Below are 22645 nucleotides of genomic sequence, written 5' to 3'. Positions count from 1 at the left end.
TAGGCAGCTGCGTAGGATATTTAGCCTGAAAGGTCATATTTTTAGTTTGGTTGAATTAGGACCCAATTCATGGTCAATGATAGCCCTATATAATTTTATTTATAGGGGAAAAGGTTCAAAAAAATTAGAGCTTGTTAGGGAGAAATGTGAGTGAATTACGAGATCGCTCCGGAGGCCTAGGCAGCTGCCTAGGAGATTTGGCCTGAAAGGTCAATTTTTTAGTTTGGTTGAATTAGGACCCAATTCATGGTCAATGATAGCCCTATATAATATTATTGAGATAGGAAAAGGTTCAAAAAAAATTAGAGCTTGTTAGAGAGAAATATGAGTGAATTACGGAATCGCTTCGGAGCCCTAGGCAGCTTCCTATGAGATTTGGCCTGAAAGGTCAATTTTTTAGTTTGGTTGAATTAGGACCCCAATTCATGGTCAATAATAGCCCTATATAATATTATTGAGATGGAAAAAGGTTCAAAAAAATTAGAGCTTGTTAGAGAGAAATATGAGAGAATTACGGAATCGCTTCGGAGCCCTAGGCAGCTTCCAATAAGATTTGGCCTGAAAGGTCAACTTTTTAGTTTGGTTGAATTAGGACCCCAATTCATGGTCAATAATAGCCCTATATAATATTATTGAGATGGGAAAAGGTTCAAAAAAATTAGAGCATCTAAGAGGGAAATATGAGTGAATTACGAGATCGCTTCGGAGCCCTGGGCAGCTGCCTAGGAGATCTGGCCTGAAAGGTCCATTTTTTTGTTTGGTTGAATTAGGACCCCAATTCATGGTAAATAGTAGCCCTATATAATATTATTGAGATGGGAAAAGGTTCAAAAAAATTAGAGCTTGTTAGGGAGAAATATGAGTGAATTACGAGATCGCTTCGGAGCCCTAGGCAGTTGCCTAGGTGATTTGGCCTGAAAGGTCAATTTTTTTGTTTGGTTGGATTAGGACCCCAATTCATGGTCAATAATAGCCCTATATAATATTATTGAGATGGGAAATGGTTCAAAAAAATTTAGAGCTTGTTAGAGAGAAATATGAGTGAATTACGGAATCGCTTCGGAGCCCTAGGCAGCTGCCTAGGAGATTTGGCCTGAAAGGTCAATTTTTTTGTTTGGTTGAATTAGGACCCCAATTCATGGTCAATAATAGCCCTATATAATATTATTGAGATGGGAAATGGTTCAAAAATAATTAGAGCTTGTTAGAGAGAAATATGAGTGAATTACGGAATCGCTTCGGAACCCTAGGCAGCTGCCTAGGAGATTTGGCCTGAAAGGTCAATTTTTTTGTTTGGTTGAATTAGGACCCCAATTCATGGTCAATAATAGCCCTATATAATATTATTGAGATGGGAAAAGGTTCAAAAAAATTGGAGCTTCGTAGAGAGAAATATGAGTGAATTACTTGATCGCTTCGGAGCCCTAGGCAGCTGCGTAGGAGATTTGGCCTGAAAGGTCAATTTTTTTACATTGGTTGAATTAGGACCCAATTCATGGTCAATGATAGCCCTATATAATTTTATTTAGATGGGAAAAGGTTCAAAAAAATTAGAGTTTGTTAGAGAGAAATATGAGTGAATTACGAGATCGCTTCGGAGCCCTAGGCAGCTGCCTAGGAGATTTGGCCTGAAAGGTCCATTTTTTAGTTTGGTTGAATTTGTACCCCAATTCATGGTAAATAGTAGCCCTATATAATATTATTGAGATGGGAAAAGGTTCAAAAAAATTAGAGCTTGTTAGGGAGAAATATGAGTGAATTACGAGATCTCTTCGGAGCCCTAGGCAGTTGCCTAGGAGATTTGGCCTGAAAGGTCAATTTTTTTGTTTGGTTGAATTAGGACCCCAATTCATGGTCAATAATAGCCCTATATAATATTATTGAGATGGGAAGTGGTTCAAAAAAAATTAGAGCTTGTTAGAGAGTAATATGAGTGAATTACGGAATCGCTTCGGAGCCCAAGGCAGCTGCCTAGGAGATTTGGCATGAAAGGTCAATTTTTTAGTTTGGTTGAATTAGGACCCCAATTCAAGGTCAATAATAGCCCTATATAATATTATTGAGATGGGCAAAGGTTCAAAAAAATTAAAGCTTCTTAGAGAGAAATATGAGTGAATTACGAGATCGCTTCGGAGCCCTAGGCAGCAGCCTAGAAGATTTGGCCTGAAAGGTCAATTTTTTTGTTTGGTTGAATTAGGACCCCAATTCATTGTCAATAATAGCCCCATATAATATTATTGAGATGGGAAAAGGTTCAAAAAAATTAGAGCTTCTTAGAGAGAAATATGAGTGAATTACGAGATCGCTTCGGAGCCCTGGGCAGCTGCTTAGGAGATTTGGCCTGAAAGGTCAATTTTTTTGTTTGGTTGAATTAGGACCCCAATTCATGGTAAATAGTAGCCCTATATTATATTATTGAGATGGGAAAAGGTTCGAAAATATTAGAGCTTGTTAGGGAGAATTATGAGTGAATTACGAGATCGCTCCGAAGCCCTAGGCAGCTGCCTAGGAGATTTGGCCTGAAAGGTCAATTTTTTTGTTTGGTTGAATTAGGACCCCAATTCATGGTCAATAATAGCCCTATATAATATTATTGAGATGGTAAATGGTTCAAAAATAATTAGAGCTTGTTAGAGAGAAATATGAGTGAATTATGGAATCGCTTCGGAGCCCTAGGCAGTTGCCAAGGAGATTTGGCCTGATAGGTCAATTTTTTTGTTTGGTTGAATTAGGACCCCAATTAATGGTCAATAATAGCCCTATATAATATTATTGAGATGGGAAAAGGTTCAAAAAAATTAGAGCTTGTTAGGGAGAAATATGAGTGAATTACGAGATCGATTCGGAGCCCTAGGCAGTTGCCAAGGAGATTTGGCCTGATAGGTCAATTTTTTTGTTTGGTTGAATTAGGACCCCAATTCATGGTCAATAATAGCCCTATATAATATTATTGAGATGGGAAAAGGTTCAAAAAAATTAGAGCTTGTTAGAGAGAAATATGAGTGAATTACGGAATCGCTTCGAAGCCCTAGGCAGCTGCCTAGGAGATTTGGCCTAAAAGTTCAATTTTTTAGTTTGGTTGAATTTGGACTCAATTCATGGTCAATGATAGCCCTATATGATTTTATTTAGATTGGAAAAGGATCAAAAAAATTAGAGTTTGTTAGAGAGAAATATGAGTGAATTACGAGATCGCTTCGGAGCCCTAGGCAGCTGCCTAGGAGATTTGGCCTCAAAGGTCAATTTTTTAGTTTGGTTGAATTTGGACCCCAATTCATGGTAAATTGTAGCCCTATATAATATTATTGAGATGGGAAAAGGTTCAAAAAAATTAGAGCTTTTTAGGGAGAAATATGAGTGAATTACGAGATCGCTTCGGAGCCCTAGGCAGTGGCCTAGGAGATTTGGCCTGAAAGGTCAATTTTTTTGTTTGGTTGAATTAGGACCCCAATTCATGGTCAATAATAGCCCTATATAATATTATTGAGATGGGAAAAGGTTCAAAAAAATTAGAGCTTCTTAGAGAGAAATATGAGTGAATTACGAGATCGCATCGGAGCCCGGGGCAACTGCATAGGAGATTTGGCCTGAAAGGTCAATTATTTTGTTTGGTTGAATTAGGACCCCAATTCATGGTAAATAGTAGCCCTATATTATATTATTGAGATGGGAAAAGTTTCGAAAATATTAGAGCTTGTTAGGGAGAATTATGAGTGAATTACGAGATCGCTCCGGAGCCCTAGGCAGCGGCCTAGGAGATTTGGCCTGAAAGGTCAATCTTTTTGTCTGGTTGAATTAGCACCCCAATTCATGGTCAATAATAGCCCTATATAATATTATTGAGATGGGAAATGGTTCAAAAATAATTAGAGCTTGTTAGAGAGAAATATGAGTGAATTACGGAATCGCTTCGGAACCCTAGGCTGCTGCGTAGGAGATTTGGCCTGAAAGGTCCATTTTTTTGTTTGGTTGAATTAGGAACCCAATTCATGGTCAATAATAGCCCTATATAATATTATTGAGATGGGAAAAGGTTCAAAAAAATTGGGGCTTCTTAGAGAGAAATATGAGTGAATTCCTTGATCGCTTCGGAGTCCTGGGCAGCTGCATAGGAGATTTGGCCTGAAAGGTCAATTATTTTGTTTGGTTGAATTAGGACCCCAATTCATGGTAAATAGTAGCCCTATATTATATTATTTAGATGGGAAAAGTTTCGAAAATATTAGAGCTTGTTAGGGAGAATTATGAGTGAATTACGAGATCGCTCCGGAGCCCTAGGCAGCTGCCTAGGAGATTTGGCCTGAAAGGTCAATTTTTTTGTTTGGTTGAATTAGGACCCCAATTCATGGTCAATAATAGCCCTATATAATATTATTGAGATGGGAAATGGTTCAAAAATAATTAGAGCTTGTTAGAGAGAAATATGAGTGAATTACGGAATCGCTTCGGAACCCTGGGCAGCTGCCTAGGAGATTTGGCCTGAAAGGTCAATTTTTTTGTTTGGTTGAATTAGGACCCCAATTCATGGTCAATAATAGCCCCATATAATATTATTGAGATGGGAAAAGGTTCAAAAAAATTAGAGCTTCTTAGAGAGAAATATGAGTGAATTACGAGATCGCTTCGGAGCCCTGGGCAGCTGCTTAGGAGATTTGGCCTGAAAGGTCAATTTTTTTGTTTGGTTGAATTAGGACCCCAATTCATGGTAAATAATAGCCCTATATTATATTATTGAGATGGGAAAAGGTTCGAAAATATTAGAGCTTGTTAGGGAGAATTATGAGTGAATTACGAGATCGCTCCGGAGCCCTAGGCAGCGGCCTAGGAGATTTGGCCTGAAAGGTCAATCTTTTTGTCTGGTTGAATTAGGACCCCAATTCATGGTCAATAATAGCCCTATATAATATTATTGAGATGGGAAATGGTTCAAAAATAATTAGAGCTTGTTAGAGAGAAATATGAGTGAATTACGGAATCGCTTCGGAACCCTAGGCAGCTGCGTAGGAGATTTGGCCTGAAAGGTCCATTTTTTTGTTTGGTTGAATTAGGAACCCAATTCATGGTCAATAATAGCCCTATATAATATTATTGAGATGGGAAAAGGTTCAAAAAAATTGGGGCTTCTTAGAGAGAAATATGAGTGAATTCCTTGATCGCTTCGGAGACCTGGGCAGCTGCATAGGAGATTTGGCCTGAAAGGTCAATTATTTTGTTTGGTTGAATTAGGACCCCAATTCATGGTAAATAGTAGCCCTATATTATTTTATTTAGATGGGAAAAGGTTCAAAAAAATTAGAGTTTGTTAGAGAGAAATATGAGTGAATTACGAGATCGCTTCGGAGCCCTAGGCAGCTGCCTAGGAGATTTGGCCTCAAAGGTCAATTTTTTAGTTTGGTTGAATTTGGACCCCAATTCATGGTAAATAGTAGCCCTATATAATATTATTGAGATGGGAAAAGGTTCAAAAAAATTAGAGCTTGTTAGGGAGAAATATGAGTGAATTACGAGATCTCTTCGGAGCCCTAGGCAGTTGCCTAGGAGATTTGGCCTGAAAGGTCAATTTTTTTGTTTGGTTGAATTAGGACCCCAATTCATGGTCAATAATAGCCCTATATAATATTATTGAGATGGGAAGTGGTTCAAAAAAAATTAGAGCTTGTTAGAGAGTAATATGAGTGAATTACGGAATCGCTTCGGAGCCCTGAGCAGCTGCCTAGGAGATTTGGCATGAAAGGTCAATTTTTTAGTTTGGTTGAATTAGGACCCCAATTCAAGGTCAATAATAGCCCTATATAATATTATTGAGATGGGAAAAGGTTCAAAAAAATTAAAGCTTCTTAGAGAGAAATAAAAGTGAATTACGAGATCGCTTCGGAGCCCTAGGCAGCTGCCTAGGAGATTTGGCCTGAAAGGTCAATTTTTTTGTTTGGTTGAATTAGGACCCCAATTCATGGTCAATAATAGCCCCATATAATATTATTGAGATGGGAAAAGGTTCAAAAAAATTAGAGCTTCTTAGAGAGAAATATGAGTGAATTACGAGATCGCTTCGGAGCCCTGGGCAGCTGCTTAGGAGATTTGGCCTGAAAGGTCAATTTTTTTGTTTGGTTGAATTAGGACCCCAATTCATGGTAAATAGTAGCCCTATATTATATTATTGAGATGGGAAAAGTTTCGAAAATATTAGAGCTTGTTAGGGAGAATTATGAGTGAATTACGAGATCGCTCCGGAGCCCTAGGCAGCTGCCTAGGAGATTTGGCCTGAAAGGTCAATTTTTTTGTTTGGTTGAATTAGGACCCCAATTCATGGTCAATAATAGCCCTATATAATATTATTGAGATGGGAAATGGTTCAAAAATAATTAGAGCTTGTTAGAGAGAAATATGAGTGAATTACGGAATCGCTTCGGAGCCCAAGGCAGCTGCCTAGGAGATTTGGCCTGAAAGGTCAATTTTTTTGTTTGGTTGAATTAGGACCCCAATTCATGGTCAATAATTGCCCTATATAATATTATTGAGATGGGAAAAGGTTCAAAAAAATTGGAGCTTCTTAGAGAGAAATATGAGTTAATTACGAGATCGCTTCGCAGCCCTAGGCAGCTGCCTAGGAGATTTGGCCTGAAAGGTCAATTTTTTTGTTTGGTTGAATTAGGACCCCAATTCATGGTCAATAATAGCCCTATATAATATTATTGAGATGGGAAATGGTTCAAAATAATTTAGAGCTTGTTAGAGAGAAATATGAGTGAATTACGAAATCGCTTCGGAGCCCTTGGCAGCTGCCTAGGAGATTTGGCCTGAAAGGTCAATTTTTTTGTTTGGTTGAATTAGGACCCCAATTCATGGTCAATAATAGCCCTATATAATATTATTGAGATGGGAAATGGTTCAAAAATAATTAGAGCTTGTTAGAGAGAAATATGAGTGAATTACGGAATCGCTTCGGAACCCTAGGCAGCTGCCTAGGAGATTTGGCCTGAAAGGTCAATTTTTTTGTCTGGTAGAATTAGGACCCCAATTCATGGTCAATAATAGCCCTATATAATATTATTGAGATGGGAAAAGGTTCAAAAAAATTGGAGCTTCTTAAAGAGAAATATGAGTGAATTACTTGATCGCTTCGGAGCCCTAGGCAGCTGCGTAGGAGATTTGGCCTGAAAGGTCATTTTTTTACATTGGTTGAATTAGGACCCAATTCATGGTCAATGATAGCCCTATATAATTTTATTTAGATGGGAAAAGTTTCAAAAAAATTAGAGTTTGTTAGAGAGAAATATGAGTGAATTACGAGATCGCTCCGGAGCCCTAGGCAGCTGCCTAGGAGATTTGGCCTCAAAGGTCAATTTTTTAGTTTGGTTGAATTTGGACCCCAATTCATGGTAAATAGTAGCCCTATATAATATTATTGAGATGGGAAAAGGTTCAAAAAAATTAGAGCTTGTTAGGGAGAAATATGAGTGAATTACGAGATCTCTTCGGAGCCCTAGGCAGTTGCCTAGGAGATTTGGCCTGAAAGGTCAATTTTTTTGTTTGGTCGTATTAGGACCCCAATTCATGGTCAATAATAGCCCTATATAATATTATTGAGATGGGAAGTGGTTCAAAAAAAATTAGAGCTTGTTAGAGAGTAATATGAGTGAATTACGAGATCGCTCCAGAGCCCTAGGCAGCTGCCTAGGAGATTTGGCCTGAAAGGTCAATTTTTTTGTTTGGTTGAATTAGGACCCCAATTCATGGTCAATAATAGCCCTATATAATATTATTGAGATGGGAAATGGTTCAAAAAAATTAGAGCTTGTTAGAGAGAAATATGAGTGAATTACGGAATCGCTTCGGTGCCCTAGGCAGCTGCCTAGGAGATTTGGCCTGAAAGGTCAATTTTTTAGTTTGGTTGAATTAGGACCCCAATTCATGGTCAATAATAGCCCTATATAATATTATTGAGATGGGAAAAGGTTCAAAAAAATTAGAGCTTCTTAGAGAGAAATATGAGTGAATAACGAGATCGTTTCGGAGCCCTAGGCAGCTGCGTAGGAGATTTGGCCTGAAAGGTCAATTTTTTTGTTTGGTTGAATGAGTACCCCAAATATAGGTAAATAATAGTCCTTTATAATATTATTGAGATGGGAAAAGGTTCAAAAAAATTAGAGCATGTTACGGAGAAATATGAGGGAATTACGGAATCGCTCCAGAGCCCTAGGCAGCTGCCTAGGGGATTTGGCCTGAAAGGTCAATTTTTTTGTTTGGTTGAATTAGGACCCCAATTCATGGGCAATAATAGCCCTATATATTATTATTGAGATGGGAAATGGTTCAAAAAAAATTAGAGCTTGTTAGAGAGAAATATGAGTGAATTACGGAATCGCTTCGGAGCCCTAGGCAGCTGCCTAGGAGATTTGGCATGAAATGTCAATTTTTTAGTTTGGTTGAATTAGGACCCCAATTCATGGTCCATAATAGCCCTATATAATATTATTGAGATGGGAAAAGGTTCAAAAAAATTAGAGCTTCTTAGAGAGAAATATGAGTGAATTACGAGATCGCTTCGGAGCCCTAGGCAGCTGCCTAGGAGATTTGGCCTGAAAGGTCAATTTTTTTGTTTGGTTGAATTAGGACCCCAATTCATGGTAAATAATAGCCCTATATAATATTATTAAGATAGGAAAAGGTTCAAAAATATTAGAGCTTCTTAGAGAGAAATATGAGTGAATTACGAGATCCATTCGCAGCCCTGGGCAGCAGCATAGGAGATTTGGCCTGAAAGGCCAATTTTTTTGTTTGGTTGAATTAGGACCCCAATTCTTGGTAAATAATAGCCCTATATTATATTATTGAGATGGGAAACGGTTCGAAAATATTAGAGCTTTTTAGGGAGAATTATGAGTGAATTACGAGATCGCTCTGGAGCCCTAGGCAGCTGCCTAGGAGATTTGGCCTGAAAGGTCAATTTTTTTGTTTGGTTGAATTAGGACCCCAATTCATGGTCAATAATAGCCCTATATAATATTATTGGGATGGGAAATGGTTCAAAAAAAATTAGAGCTTGTTAGAGAGAAATATGAGTGAATTACAGAATCGCTTCGGAGCCCTAGGCAGCTGCCTAGGAGATTTGGCCTGAAAGGTCAATTTTTTAGTTTGGTTGAATTAGGACCCCAATTCATGGTCAATAATATCCCTATATAATATTATTGAGATGGGAAAAGGTTCAAAAAAATTAGAGCTTCTTAGAGAGAAATATGAGTGAATTACGAGATCGCTTCGGAGCCCTAGGCAGCGGCCTAGGAGATTTGGCCTGAAAGGTCAATTTTTTTGTTTGGTTGAATGAGGACCCCAAATCTAGGTAAATAATAGTCCTATATAATATTATTGAAATGGGAAAAGGTTCCAAAAAATTAGAGCATGTTACGGAGAAATATGAGGGAATTACGGAATCGCTCCGGAGCCCTAGGCCGCTGCCTAGGGGATTTGGCCTGAAAGGTCAATTTTTTTGTTTGGTTGAATTCGGACCCCAATTCATGGTCAATAATAGCCCTATATAATATTATTGAGATGGGAAATGGTTCAAAAAAAATTGGAGCTTCTTAGAGAGAAATATGAGTTAATTACGAGATCGCTTCGCAGCCCTAGGCAGCTGCCTAGGAGATTTGGCCTGAAAGGTCAATTTTTTTGTTTGATTGAATTAGGACCCCAATTCATGGTCAATAATAGCCCTATATAATATTATTGAGATGGGAAATGGTTCAAAATAATTTAGAGCTTGTTAGAGAGAAATAAAAGTGAATTACGAAATCGCTTCGGAGCCCTTGGCAGCTGCCTAGGAGATTTGGCCTGAAAGGTCAATTTTTTTGTTTGGTTGAATTAGGACCCCAATTCATGGTCAATAATAGCCCTATATAATATTATTGAGATGGGAAATGGTTCAAAAATAATTAGAGCTTGTTAGAGAGAAATATGAGTGAATTACGGAATCGCTTCGGAACCCTAGGCAGCTGCCTAGGAGATTTGGCCTGAAAGGTCAATTTTTTTGTTTGGTTGAATTAGGACCCCAATTCATGGTCAATAATAGCCCTATATAATATTATTGAGATGGGAAAAGGTTCAAAAAAATTGGAGCTTCTTAAAGAGAAATATGAGTGAATTACTTGATCGCTTCGGAGCCCTAGGCAGCAGCGTAGGAGATTTGGCCTGAAAGGTCAATTTTTTTACATTGGTTGAATTAGGACCCAATTCATGGTCAATGATTGCCCTATATAATTTTATTTAGATGGGAAAAGTTTCAAAAAAATTAGAGTTTGTTAGAGAGAAATATGAGTGAATTACGAGATCGCTTCGGAGCCCTAGGCAGCTGCCTAGGAGATTTGGCCTCAAAGGTCAATTTTTTAGTTTGGTTGAATTTGGACCCCAATTCATGGTAAATAGTAGCCCTATATAATATTATTGAGATGGGAAAAGGTTCAAAAAAATTAGAGCTTGTTAGGGAGAAATATGAGTGAATTACGAGATCTCTTCGGAGCCCTAGGCAGTTGCCTAAGAGATTTGGCCTGAAAGGTCAATTTTTTTGTTTGGTCGTATTAGGACCCCAATTCATGGTCAATAATAGCCCTATATAATATTATTGAGATGGGAAGTGGTTCAAAAAAAATTAGAGCTTGTTAGAGAGTAATATGAGTGAATTACGAGATCGCTCCAGAGCCCTAGGCAGCTGCCTAGGAGATTTGGCCTGAAAGGTCAATTTTTTTGTTTGGTTGAATTAGGACCCCAATTCATGGTCAATAATAGCCCTATATAATATTATTGAGATGGGAAATGGTTCAAAAAAATTAGAGCTTGTTAGAGAGAAATATGAGTGAATTACGGAATCGCTTCGGTGCCCTAGGCAGCTGCCTAGGAGATTTGGCCTGAAAGGTCAATTTTTTAGTTTGGTTGAATTAGGACCCCAATTCATGGTCAATAATAGCCATATATAATATTATTGAGATGGGAAAAGGTTCAAAAAAATTAGAGCTTCTTAGAGAGAAATATGAGTGAATAACGAGATCGTTTCGGAGCCCTAGGCAGCTGCGTAGGAGATTTGGCCTGAAAGGTCAATTTTTTTGTTTGGTTGAATGAGTACCCCAAATCTAGGTAAATAATAGTCCTATATAATATTATTGAGATGGGAAAAGGTTCAAAAAAATTAGAGCATGTTACGGAGAAATATGAGGGAATTACGGAATCGCTCCAGAGCCCTAGGCAGCTGCCTAGGGGATTTGGCCTGAAAGGTCAATTTTTTTGTTTGGTTGAATTAGGACCCCTATTCATGGGCAATAATAGCCCTATATAATATTATTGAGATGGGAAATGGTTCAAAAAAAATTAGAGCTTGTTAGAGAGAAATATGAGTGAATTACGGAATCGCTTCGGAGCCCTAGGCAGCTGCCTAGGAGATTTGGAATGAAATGTCAATTTTTTAGTTTGGTTGAATTAGGACCCCAATTCATGGTCCATAATATCCCTATATAATATTATTGAGATGGGAAAAGGTTCAAAAAAATTAGAGCTTCTTAGAGAGAAATATGAGTGAATTACGAGATCGCTTCGGAGCCCTAGGCAGCAGCCTAGGAGATTTGGCCTGAAAGGTCAATTTTTTTGTTTGGTTGAATTAGGACCCCAATTCATGGTAAATAATAGCCCTATATAATATTATTAAGATAGGAAAAGGTTCAAAAATATTAGAGCTTCTTAGAGAGAAATATGAGTGAATTACGAGATCCATTCGCAGCCCTGGGCAGCAGCATAGGAGATTTGGCCTGAAAGGCCAATTTTTTTGTTTGGTTGAATTAGGACCCCAATTCTTGGTAAATAATAGCCCTATATTATATTATTGAGATGGGAAACGGTTCGAAAATATTAGAGCTTTTTAGGGAGAATTATGAGTGAATTACGAGATCGCTCTGGAGCCCTAGGCAGCTGCCTAGGAGATTTGGCCTGAAAGGTCAATTTTTTTGTTTGGTTGAATTAGGACCCCAATTCATGGTCAATAATAGCCCTATATAATATTATTGAGATGGGAAATGGTTCAAAAAAAATTAGAGCTTCTTAGAGAGAATTATGAGTTAATTACGAGATCGTTCCAGAGCCCTAGGCAGCTGCCTAGGAGATTTGGCCTGAAAGGTCAATTTTTTTGTTTGGTTGAATTAGGACCCCAATTCATGGTCAATAATAGCCCTATATAATATTATTGAGATGGGAAATGGTTCAAAAATAATTAGAGCTTGTTAGAGAGAACTATGAGTGAATTACGGAATCGCTTCGGAGCCCAAGGCAGCTGCCTAGGAGATTTGGCCTGAAAGGTCAATTTTTTTGTTTGGTTGAATTAGGACCCCAATTCATGGTCAATAATTGCCCTATATAATATTATTGAGATGGGAAAAGGTTCAAAAAAATTGGAGCTTCTTAGAGAGAAATATGAGTTAATTACGAGATCGCTTCGCAGCCCTAGGCAGCTGCCTAGGAGATTTGGCCTGAAAGGTCAATTTTTTTGTTTGGTTGAATTAGGACCCCAATTCATGGTCAATAATAGCCCTATATAATATTATTGAGATGGGAAATGGTTCAAAATAATTTAGAGCTTGTTAGAGAGAAATATGAGTGAATTACGAAATCGCTTCGGAGACCTTGGCAGCTGCCTAGGAGATTTGGCCTGAAAGGTCAATTTTTTTGTTTGGTTGAATTAGGACCCCAATTCATGGTCAATAATAGCCCTATATAATATTATTGAGATGGGAAATGGTTCAAAAATAATTAGAGCTTGTTAGAGAGAAATATGAGTGAATTACGGAATCGCTTCGGAACCCTAGGCAGCTGCCTAGGAGATTTGGCCTGAAAGGTCAATTTTTTTGTCTGGTTGAATTAGGACCCCAATTCATGGTCAATAATAGCCCTATATAATATTATTTAGATGGGAAAAGGTTCAAAAAAATTGGAGCTTCTTAAAGAGAAATATGAGTGAATTACTTGATCGCTTCGGAGCCCTAGGCAGCTGCGTAGGAGATTTGGCCTGAAAGGTCATTTTTTTACATTGGTTGAATTAGGACCCAATTCATGGTCAATGATAGCCCTATATAATTTTATTTAGATGGGAAAAGTTTCAAAAAAATTAGAGTTTGTTAGAGAGAAATATGAGTGAATTACGAGATCGCTCCGGAGCCCTAGGCAGCTGCCTAGGAGATTTGGCCTCAAAGGTCAATTTTTTAGTTTGGTTGAATTTGGACCCCAATTCATGGTAAATAGTAGCCCTATATAATATTATTGAGATGGGAAAAGGTTCAAAAAAATTAGAGCTTGTTAGGGAGAAATATGAGTGAATTACGAGATCTCTTCGGAGCCCTAGGCACTTGCCTAGGAGATTTGGCCTGAAAGGTCAATTTTTTTGTTTGGTCGTATTAGGACCCCAATTCATGGTCAATAATAGCCCTATATAATATTATTGAGATGGGAAGTGGTTCAAAAAAAATTAGAGCTTGTTAGAGAGTAATATGAGTGAATTACGAGATCGCTCCAGAGCCCTAGGCAGCTGCCTAGGAGATTTGGCCTGAAAGGTCAATTTTTTTGTTAGGTTGAATTAGGACCCCAATTCATGGTCAATAATAGCCCTATATAATATTATTGAGATGGGAAATGGTTCAAAAAAATTAGAGCTTGTTAGAGAGAAATATGAGTGAATTACGGAATCGCTTCGGTGCCCTAGGCAGCTGCCTAGGAGATTTGGCCTGAAAGGTCAATTTTTTAGTTTGGTTGAATTAGGACCCCAATTCATGGTCAATAATAGCCCTATATAATATTATTGAGATGGGAAAAGGTTCAAAAAAATTAGAGCTTCTTAGAGAGAAATATGAGTGAATAACGAGATCGTTTCGGAGCCCTAGGCAGCTGCGTAGGAGATTTGGCCTGAAAGGTCAATTTTTTTGTTTGGTTGAATGAGTACCCCAAATATAGGTAAATAATAGTCCTATATAATATTATTGAGATGGGAAAAGGTTCAAAAAAATTAGAGCATGTTACGGAGAAATATGAGGGAATTACGGAATCGCTCCAGAGCCCTAGGCAGCTGCCTAGGGGATTTGGCCTGAAAGGTCAATTTTTTTGTTTGGTTGAATTAGGACCCCAATTCATGGGCAATAATAGCCCTATATAATATTATTGAGATGGGAAATGGTTCAAAAAAAATTAGAGCTTGTTAGAGAGAAATATGAGTGAATTACGGAATCGCTTCGGAGCCCTAGGCAGCTGCCTAGGAGATTTGGCATGAAATGTCAATTTTTTAGTTTGGTTGAATTAGGACCCCAATTCATGGTCCATAATAGCCCTATATAATATTATTGAGATGGGAAAAGGTTCAAAAAAATTAGAGCTTCTTAGAGAGAAATATGAGTGAATTACGAGATCGCTTCGGAGCCCTAGGCAGCTGCCTAGGAGATTTGGCCTGAAAGGTCAATTTTTTTGTTTGGTTGAATTAGGACCCCAATTCATGGTAAATAATAGCCCTATATAATATTATTAAGATAGGAAAAGGTTCAAAAATATTAGAGCTTCTTAGAGAGAAATATGAGTGAATTACGAGATCCATTCGCAGCCCTGGGCAGCAGCATAGGAGATTTGGCCTGAAAGGCCAATTTTTTTGTTTGGTTGAATTAGGACCCCAATTCTTGGTAAATAATAACCCTATATTATATTATTGAGATGGGAAACGGTTCGAAAATATTAGAGCTTTTTAGGGAGAATTATGAGTGAATTACGAGATCGCTCTGGAGCCCTAGGCAGCTGCCTAGGAGATTTGGCCTGAAAGGTCAATTTTTTTGTTTGGTTGAATTAGGACCCCAATTCATGGTCAATAATAGCCCTATATAATATTATTGGGATGGGAAATGGTTCAAAAAAAATTAGAGCTTGTTAGAGAGAAATATGAGTGAATTACGGAATCGCTTCGGAGCCCTAGGCAGCTGCCTAGGAGATTTGGCCTGAAAGGTCAATTTTTTAGTTTGGTTGAATTAGGACCCCAATTCATGGTCAATAATATCCCTATATAATATTATTGAGATGGGAAAAGGTTCAAAAAAATTAGAGCTTCTTAGAGAGAAATATGAGTGAATTACGAGATCGCTTCGGAGCCCTAGGCAGCGGCCTAGGAGATTTGGCCTGAAAGGTCAATTTTTTTGTTTGGTTGAATGAGGACCCCAAATCTAGGTAAATAATAGTCCTATATAATATTATTGAAATGGGAAAAGGTTCAAAAAAATTAGAGCATGTTACGGAGAAATATGAGGGAATTACGGAATCGCTCCGGAGCCCTAGGCCGCTGCCTAGGGGATTTGGCCTGAAAGGTCAATTTTTTTGTTTGGTTGAATTCGGACCCCAATTCATGGTCAATAATAGCCCTATATAATATTATTGAGATGGGAAATGGTTCAAAAAAAATTGGAGCTTCTTAGAGAGAAATATCAGTTAATTACGAGATCGCTTCGCAGCCCTAGGCAGCAGCCTAGGAGATTTGGCCTGAAAGGTCAATTTTTTTGTTTGATTGAATTAGGACCCCAATTCATGGTCAATAATAGCCCTATATAATATTATTGAGATGGGAAATGGTTCAAAATAATTTAGAGCTTGTTAGAGAGAAATATAAGTGAATTACGAAATCGCTTCGGAGCCCTTGGCAGCTGCCTAGGAGATTTGGCCTGAAAGGTCAATTTTTTTGTTTGGTTGAATTAGGACCCCAATTCATGGTCAATAATAGCCCTATATAATATTATTGAGATGGGAAATGGTTCAAAAATAATTAGAGCTTGTTAGAGAGAAATATGAGTGAATTACGGAATCGCTTCGGAACCCTAGGCAGCTGCCTAGGAGATTTGGCCTGAAAGGTCAATTTTTTTGTTTGGTTGAATTAGGACCCCAATTCATGGTCAATAATAGCCCTATATAATATTATTGAGATGGGAAAAGGTTCAAAAAAATTGGAGCTTCTTAAAGAGAAATATGAGTGAATTACTTGATCGCTTCGGAGCCCTAGGCAGCAGCGTAGGAGATTTGGCCTGAAAGGTCAATTTTTTTACATTGGTTGAATTAGGACCCAATTCATGGTCAATGATTGCCCTATATAATTTTATTTAGATGGGAAAAGTTTCAAAAAAATTAGAGTTTGTTAGAGAGAAATATGAGTGAATTACGAGATCGCTTCGGAGCCCTAGGCAGCTGCCTAGGAGATTTGGCCTCAAAGGTCAATTTTTTAGTTTGGTTGAATTTGGACCCCAATTCATGGTAAATAGTAGCCCTATATAATATTATTGAGATGGGAAAAGGTTCAAAAAAATTAGAGCTTGTTAGGGAGAAATATGAGTGAATTACGAGATCTCTTCGGAGCCCTAGGCAGTTGCCTAAGAGATTTGGCCTGAAAGGTCAATTTTTTTGTTTGGTCGTATTAGGACCCCAATTCATGGTCAATAATAGCCCTATATAATATTATTGAGATGGGAAGTGGTTCAAAAAAAATTAGAGCTTGTTAGAGAGTAATATGAGTGAATTACGAGATCGCTCCAGAGCCCTAGGCAGCTGCCTAGGAGATTTGGCCTGAAAGGTCAATTTTTTTGTTTGGTTGAATTAGGACCCCAATTCATGGTCAATAATAGCCCTATATAATATTATTGAGATGGGAAATGGTTCAAAAAAATTAGAGCTTGTTAGAGAGAAATATGAGTGAATTACGGAATCGCTTCGGTGCCCTAGGCAGCTGCCTAGGAGATTTGGCCTGAAAGGTCAATTTTTTAGTTTGGTTGAATTAGGACCCCAATTCATGGTCAATAATAGCCCTATATAATATTATTGAGATGGGAAAAGGTTCAAAAAAATTAGAGCTTCTTAGAGAGAAATATGAGTGAATAACGAGATCGTTTCGGAGCCCTAGGCAGCTGCGTAGGAGATTTGGCCTGAAAGGTCAATTTTTTTGTTTGGTTGAATGAGTACCCCAAATCTAGGTAAATAATAGTCCTATATAATATTATTGAGATGGGAAAAGGTTCAAAAAAATTAGAGCATGTTACGGAGAAATATGAGGGAATTACGGAATCGCTCCAGAGCCCTAGGCAGCTGCCTAGGGGATTTGGCCTGAAAGGTCAATTTTTTTGTTTGGTTGAATTAGGACCCCTATTCATGGGCAATAATAGCCCAATATAATATTATTGAGATGGGAAATGGTTCAAAAAAAATTAGAGCTTGTTAGAGAGAAATATGAGTGAATTACGGAATCGCTTCGGAGCCCTAGGCAGCTGCCTAGGAGATTTGGAATGAAATGTCAATTTTTTAGTTTGGTTGAATTAGGACCCCAATTCATGGTCCATAATAGCCCTATATAATATTATTGAGATGGGAAAAGGTTCAAAAAAATTAGAGCTTCTTAGAGAGAAATATGAGTGAATTACGAGATCGTTTCGGAGCCCTAGGCAGCTGCCTAGGAGATTTGGCCTGAAAGGTCAATTTTTTTGTTTGGTTGAATTAGGACCCCAATTCATGGTAAATAATAGCCCTATATAATATTATTGAGATGGGAAAAGGTTCAAAAAAATTGGAGCTTCTTAAAGAGAAATATGAGTGAATTACTTGATCGCTTCGGAGCCCTAGGCAGCAGCGTAGGAGATTTGGCCTGAAAGGTCAATTTTTTTACATTGGTTGAATTAGGACCCAATTCATGGTCAATGATTGCCCTATATAATTTTATATAGATGGGAAAAGTTTCAAAAAAATTAGAGTTTGTTAGAGAGAAATATGAGTGAATTACGAGATCGCTTCGGAGCCCTAGGCAGCTGCCTAGGAGATTTGGCCTCAAAGGTCAATTTTTTAGTTTGGTTGAATTTGGACCCCAATTCATGGTAAATAGTAGCCCTATATAATATTATTGAGATGGGAAAAGGTTCAAAAAAATTAGAGCTTGTTAGGGAGAAATATGAGTGAATTACGAGATCTCTTCGGAGCCCTAGGCAGTTGCCTAAGAGATTTGGCCTGAAAGGTCAATTTTTTTGTTTGGTCGTATTAGGACCCCAATTCATGGTCAATAATAGCCCTATATAATATTATTGAGATGGGAAGTGGTTCAAAAAAAATTAGAGCTTGTTAGAGAGTAATATGAGTGAATTACGAGATCGCTCCAGAGCCCTAGGCAGCTGCCTAGGAGATTTGGCCTGAAAGGTCAATTTTTTTGTTTGGTTGAATTAGGACCCCAATTCATGGTCAATAATAGCCCTATATAATATTATTGAGATGGGAAATGGTTCAAAAAAATTAGAGCTTGTTAGAGAGAAATATGAGTGAATTACGGAATCGCTTCGGTGCCCTAGGCAGCTGCCTAGGAGATTTGGCCTGAAAGGTCAATTTTTTAGTTTGGTTGAATTAGGACCCCAATTCATGGTCAATAATAGCCCTATATAATATTATTGAGATGGGAAAAGGTTCAAAAAAATTAGAGCATGTTACGGAGAAATATGAGGGAATTACGGAATCGCTCCAGAGCCCTAGGCAGCTGCCTAGGGGATTTGGCCTGAAAGGTCAATTTTTTTGTTTGGTTGAATTAGGACCCCTATTCATGGGCAATAATAGCCCTATATAATATTATTGAGATGGGAAATGGTTCAAAAAAAATTAGAGCTTGTTAGAGAGAAATATGAGTGAATTACGGAATCGCTTCGGAGCCCTAGGCAGCTGCCTAGAAGATTTGGAATGAAATGTCAATTTTTTAGTTTGGTTGAATTAGGACCCCAATTCATGGTCCATAATAGCCCTATATAATATTATTGAGATGGGAAAAGGTTCAAAAAAATTAGAGCTTCTTAGAGAGAAATATGAGTGAATTACGAGATCGTTTCGGAGCCCTAGGCAGCTGCCTAGGAGATTGGGCCTGAAAGGTCAATTTTTTTGTTTGGTTGAATTAGGACCCCAATTCATGGTAAATAATAGCCCTATATAATATTATTAAGATGGGAAAAGGTTCAAAAATATTAGAGCTTCTTAGAGAGAAATATGAGTGAATTACGAGATCGCTTCGCAGCCCTGGGCAGCAGCATAGGAGATTTGGCCTGAAAGGCCAATTTTTTTGTTTGGTTGAATTAGGACCCCAATTCTTGGTAAATAATAGCCATATATTATATTATTGAGATGGGAAACGGTTCGAAAATATTAGAGCTTTTTAGGGAGAATTATGAGTGAATTACGAGATCGCTCTGGAGCCCTAAGCAGCTGCCTAGGAGATTTGGCCTGAAAGGTCAATTTTTTTGTTTGGTTGAATTAGGACCCCAATTCATGGTCAATAATAGCCCTATATAATATTATTGAGATGGGAAATGGTTCAAAAAAAATTAGAGCTTGTTAGAGAGAAATATGAGTGAATTACGGAATCGCTTCGGAGCCCTAGGCAGCTGCCTAGGAGATTTGGCCTGAAAGGTCAATTTTTTAGTTTGGTTGAATTAGGACCCCAATTCATGGTCAATAATATCCCTATATAATATTATTGAGATGGGAAAAGGTTCAAAAAAATTAGAGCTTCTTAGAGAGAAATATGAGTGAATTACGAGATCGCTTCGGAGCCCTAGGCAGCTGCCTAGGAGATTTGGCCTGAAAGGTCAATTTTTTTGTTTGGTTGAATGAGGACCCCAAATCTAGGTAAATAATAGTCCTATATAATATTATTGAAATGGGAAAAGGTTCAAAAAAATTAGAGCATGTTACCGAGAAATATGAGTGAATTACGGAATCGCTCCGGAGCCCTAGGCAGCTGCCTAGGGGATTTGGCCTGAAAGGTCAATTTTTTTGTTTGGTTGAATTCGGACCCCAATTCATGGTCAATAATAGCCCTATATAATATTATTGAGATGGGAAATGGTTCAAAAAAAATTAGAGCATCTTAGAGAGAAATATGAGTGAATTACGAGATCGCTTCGGAGCCCTAGGCAGCTGCCTAGGAGATTTGGCCTGAAAGGTCAATTTTTTAGTTTGGTTGAATTAGGACCCCAATTCATGGTCAATAATATCCCTATATAATATTATTGAGATGGGAAATGGTTCAAAATAATTTAGAGCTTGTTAGAGAGAAATATGAGTGAATTACGAAATCGCTTCGGAGCCCTTGGCAGCTGCCTAGGAGATTTGGCCTGAAAGGTCAATTTTTTTGTTTGGTTGAATTAGGACCCCAATTCATGGTCAATAATAGCCCTATATAATATTATTGAGATGGGAAATGGTTCAAAAAAAATTAGAGCTTGTTAGAGAGAAATATGAGTGAATTACGGAATCGCTTCGGAGCCCTAGGCAGCTGCCTAGGAGATTTGGCCTGAAAGGTCAATTTTTTAGTTTGGTTGAATTAGGACCCCAATTCATGGTCAATAATATCCCTATATAATATTATTGAGATGGGAAATGGTTCAAAAATAATTAGAGCTTGTTAGAGAGAAATATGAGTGAATTACGGAATCGCTTCGGAGCCCAAGGCAGCAGCCTAGGAGATTTGGCCTGAAAGGTCAATTTTTTTGTTTGGTTGAATTAGGACCCCAATTCATGGTCAATAATTGCCCTATATAATATTATTGAGATGGGAAAAGGTTCAAAAAAATTGGAGCTTCTTAGAGAGAAATATGAGTTAATTACGAGATCGCTTCGCAGCCCTAGGCAGCTGCCTAGGAGATTTGGCCTGAAAGGTCAATTTTTTTGTTTGGTTGAATTAGGACCCCAATTCATGGTCAATAATAGCCCTATATAATATTATTGAGATGGGAAATGGTTCAAAATAATTTAGATCTTGTTAGAGAGAAATATGAGTGAATTACGAAATCGCTTCGGAGCCCTTGGCAGCTGCCTAGGAGATTTGGCCTGAAAGGTCAATTTTTTTGTTTGGTTGAATTAGGACCCCAATTCATGGTCAATAATAGCCCTATATAATATTATTGAGATGGGAAATGGTTCAAAAATAATTAGAGCTTGTTAGATAGAAATATGAGTGAATTACGGAATCGCTTCGGAACCCTAGGCAGCTGCCTAGGAGATTTGGCCTGAAAGGTCAATTTTTTTGTCTGGTTGAATTAGGACCCCAATTCATGGTCAATAATAGCCCTATATAATATTATTGAGATGGGAAAAGGTTCAAAAAAATTGGAGCTTCTTAAAGAGAAATATGAGTGAATTACTTGATCGCTTCGGAGCCCTAGGCAGCTGCGTAGGAGATTTGGCCTGAAAGGTCATTTTTTTACATTGGTTGAATTAGGACCCAATTCATGGTCAATGATAGCCCTATATAATTTTATTTAGATGGGAAAAGTTTCAAAAAAATTAGAGTTTGTTAGAGAGAAATATGAGTGAATTACGAGATCGCTTCGGAGCCCTAGGCAGCTGCCTAGGAGATTTGGCCTCAAAGGTCAATTTTTTAGTTTGGTTGAATTTGGACCCCAATTCATGGTAAATAGTAGCCCTATATAATATTATTGAGATGGGAAAAGGTTCAAAAAAATTAGAGCTTGTTAGGGAGAAATATGAGTGAATTACGAGATCTCTTCGGAGCCCTAGGCAGTTGCCTAGGAGATTTGGCCTGAAAGGTCAATTTTTTTGTTTGGTCGTATTAGGACCCCAATTCATGGTCAATAATAGCCCTATATAATATTATTGAGATGGGAAGTGGTTCAAAAAAAATTAGAGCTTGTTAGAGAGTAATATGAGTGAATTACGAGATCGCTCCAGAGCCCTAGGCAGCTGCCTAGGAGATTTGGCCTGAAAGGTCAATTTTTTTGTTTGGTTGAATTAGGACCCCAATTCATGGTCAATAATAGCCCTATATAATATTATTGAGATGGGAAATGGTTCAAAAAAATTAGAGCTTGTTAGAGAGAAATATGAGTGAATTACGGAATCGCTTCGGTGCCCTAGGCAGCTGCCTAGGAGATTTGGCCTGAAAGGTCAATTTTTTAGTTTGGTTGAATTAGGACCCCAATTCATGGTCAATAATAGCCCTATATAATATTATTGAGATGGGAAAAGGTTCAAAAAAATTAGAGCTTCTTAGAGAGAAATATGAGTGAATAACGAGATCGTTTCGGAGCCCTAGGCAGCTGCGTAGGAGATTTGGCCTGAAAGGTCAATTTTTTTGTTTGGTTGAATGAGTACCCCAAATCTAGGTAAATAATAGTCCTATATAATATTATTGAGATGGGAAAAGGTTCAAAAAAATTAGAGCATGTTACGGAGAAATATGTGGGAATTACGAAATCGCTCCAGAGCCCTAGGCAGCTGCCTAGGGGATTTGGCCTGAAAGGTCAATTTTTTTGTTTGGTTGAATTAGGACCCCAATTCATGGGCAATAATAGCCCTATATAATATTATTGAGATGGGAAATGTTTCAAAAAAAATTAGAGCTTGTTAGAGAGAAATATGAGTGAATTACGGAATCGCTTCGGAGCCCTAGGCAGCTGCCTAGGAGATTTGGCATGAAATGTCAATTTTTTAGTTTGGTTGAATTAGGACCCCAATTCATGGTCCATAATAGCCCTATATAATATTATTGAGATGGGAAAAGGTTCAAAAAAATTAGAGCTTCTTAGAGAGAAATATGAGTGAATTACGAGATCGCTTCGGAGCCCTA

This window comes from Humulus lupulus, chromosome X (genome assembly GCF_963169125.1).
Source record: "Humulus lupulus chromosome X, drHumLupu1.1, whole genome shotgun sequence".
Taxonomy (NCBI): domain Eukaryota; kingdom Viridiplantae; phylum Streptophyta; class Magnoliopsida; order Rosales; family Cannabaceae; genus Humulus; species Humulus lupulus.
Note: the sequence above shows the minus strand (reverse complement) of the source record.